The sequence below is a fragment of the Elephantulus edwardii genome, unplaced genomic scaffold, assembly GCF_000299155.1.
Source record: "Elephantulus edwardii isolate Elephantulus edwardi_28Jun2011 unplaced genomic scaffold, EleEdw1.0 scaffold00502, whole genome shotgun sequence".
Taxonomy (NCBI): Eukaryota; Metazoa; Chordata; class Mammalia; order Macroscelidea; family Macroscelididae; genus Elephantulus; species Elephantulus edwardii.
The window spans coordinates 393271-396367 of NW_006400252.1; the positions used below are offsets into that span (position 1 = coordinate 393271).

Consider the following 3097-nt stretch of genomic DNA (forward strand, 5'->3'; position numbering starts at 1 on the left):
AAAGGAAAATTCTTCCATTGGTATACAATCCCTCTCCCAAATCCACTCCATTATGCAGCCTTTGTTCTGGACTCCTATCATGACAATAATACTAAATCATATATCTCTTTTAAACAGTTCTCTCTCTCTCATCTGTTTCAATGTTGTATACATAATTTATCCCATCTTTCTCAGTCTCCCCCCAACACCAATGTCAGTCCTGTTTTACAACAGTGGCACTATGCAGTATTTGTTGAAAGGCAAATATTCTAAGCCTACTCAGAGGACACCTAGACACAGAAAGTTTAGGGCCCAATTATAATAATCTACAGATACCCTCTTAGTTAGTTCACCTTTGTTAATAAAGGTCACAAGTTTCTTCTGCAGGTGACAACTTACTGTCACAGTACAGCCTGTCCTAAGAAAGGACTTATTCAGTTGAGTTTGAAGAAGGATAAGGACTTTCATCAATCTCCACACTAACACATGAGACACAAAGTTCTGTCTTACAGTAATGGGTAGAATCTTGACGTTATTTTCAGTGGTGAACATCTGCATCTTTAAACTGCCCAGCAACTGTAGGCATAGTATCTACCTCCATGTTGTTGTTAAGTGCCGTAGAGTGGTCGACAACCCATAGTGACCCGATGAACACAAAACTTTCATCTTTTCTCCAAGTTCATAGAGTTTCCGGAGGCAAGCTTTTTTGGAAGTGGATGCCACTCCTGCTTCCAAGCCTGTTGTATTCAGGAGATCCACAAAAACCAGAAAACATGCTTTTGCAGTATCTGGCCATTAGTCTCATCTTCCCATTCTGGAAATAGCCCCAGACTGGCAGCCAAAAGCCTTTTTAAAGGTGAGGCCAAATCTGATCAGCTCACAGCCTATTGTGAGCAAGGACCACAGTGTAGTCTCAACCCCAAACCAGAAAACACACCTTTGCAGAATCCAGCTGTTCTGCTCTTCTTCCCAGCCTATGCCATCTTCAAAATGTCTTATTGAGTCTTCTGTCTAGACCCCTGCCATGTTATACAGGCTGCTCATAGACTGAGAAAGCATTCCTTCTAATCTCTCCAGAGTGGCTTGTCTTCGGCTGTTAAATGGGATAATCCTTCTTCATAGGTATAAAATGTAGGGATTTCCCCTTGTTCTTGTTCATGTGATTCTGCATCATATCTTCTCCATAATAATCATCTGAATGTTCATCCTCAGGATCTGAATGCAAAGCCTGGTATCACACATTGCAATGAACATTGCTTCTAATGATAATTTATCAGTAGGCACAAATCTAAACTCAGCAATAGGTTCAACATCATCATCATCATCACTGGCTTCTTCTACACCAGCAACAAATTCTTTTGCTTATTCTCCAAATTTGGCACTCACCATAGCATATAAATGTTCTCAAGGATAAACATATAGGTTCCTGGACACAGCAGATAAACAAATGGTGGGTATTCCAGTAAAAATTCTAATCTAGAGCCAAGGCAGGTGGCTCTCAGTGATGTAGAGCGCTGGTCCCGAGGCTCTTCACATCCAGCACAGCCTCAGTATCAGGCACTAGATTCTTGTGATGGACACCATAATGAAGCTTGGAATTACAAATGCATTGCTCTGTTATGCGTAGGGCTTTCAAAGCCCTGTTATTTCAGAAGTAGATAGTTAATCCTGCTTTTTTGTCTGTCTGACTCTGGAAGTTCTGCTGCAACCTGCTCACATGGTTGACCCTAAGAAGATTTGAAATACTGGTGGCCTAGCTTCCAGCTTTACAGCAACACACAAGAAAGTGTCTTCGTACAACAAAGTGATGGATAAGTGCTTTCCCATTAGAGCAAATTATAAACAAGCAACCATTGCTGTTGTTATGTGCCATCGAGTCACCTACGAATAATAATGAAACTTTATGAAATATTTTGTACAGTATTTAATGAAATTTAATATTTAATGAAATATTATGTACAGTAATAGCTCTGAACCCTATCCTGTCTTGACCCAATTTCACTGTCTCTGACACATTTGCCCTTATCACCCCAGTCACTATGCTAAGCCATCTCATCCAAGGTCTTCCTTTCCTGCACTGTCCCTCCACCCTTCCCTTCCAAGCATGATATATTTCTCCAAGGAGAAAGTCTTTCCTGGTAACATGCCCAAAGTATGGACATGGAACTTCAAAATCCTTGCCTCCAAGGGAAAACTGGGTTTTACCTTCTCCAGAGCAGACTTGTTTGTTTTCTTCGTAGTTCATGGTATGTCTAATGCTCTTCTCCACCATCACACCTCAAAGGCATTGATTCTTCTTCTGTCATCTTTATTCATTGTCCAGCTTTCTAATGCATAGCAAGTAGTTGTGAAGACCATGGCCTGGTTCAGGTGCGGCTTACTCTCAACTGACATCTTTGCACTTAAGCACTCTGGAGATGTTGGTGACCATAGACTGTCCTAATCCAATTTGTCTTTTGATTTCCTGACTGCTGGTGCCAAGAGTGTTGATTATGGAACCAAGCAAGCTGAAATTGTTAACCTCATTCTCCTCTCCATCTATCATGGTTTTGGCAATTGACTCAGTGGTGAGAATCTTTGTTTTCTTGATGTTGAGCTTCAATCCATTTTGAAGATTGTAGTTATTGACTTTGTGCAGTAGACACTTCAGGTCTTCAGGTCTTCCTGAAGTTTCAGCAAGCAAGGTTGTGTCATCTGCATAAGACACGTTGTGATTCTTTCTCCACTTCTGATGCCACATTTCTCCTCAGGAAGCCCAGTCTTCTGGATGATCTGTTTTGCATATAGATTGAAAAGGTATGGAGATAGGATTTATTCCTGGCATACACCTTTCTTGATTTTGAACCAAGCAGTTTCCTTGCTTTGTTCTGACAACTGCTTCCTAGTCCATGTATAGGTTTCAAATGTTGTTTGTTGTTGTTATGTGCCGCCGAGTCGCCTGCAACTCATAGCGACCCTATGTACAACAGCCCTAAACTCCGCTCTGTCCTGTGCCAATCACACTGTCTCCGACACTCCCATCCCAATTATCCCAATCACTGAATCAGTCCACCTCATAGAGGGCCTTCCTCTCCTGCGCTACCCCTCCACCCTCCCAAGCATGATGTCCCTCTCCAAG

General features: G+C 41.8%; 1 pseudogene; it reads right to left on the reverse strand.

Moving 5' to 3' along the window:
- Positions 1–517: 517 nt before the first annotated feature.
- The window catches only part of LOC102877005, a 75550-nt pseudogene continuing 72970 nt past the window's right edge, over positions 518–3097 (reverse strand).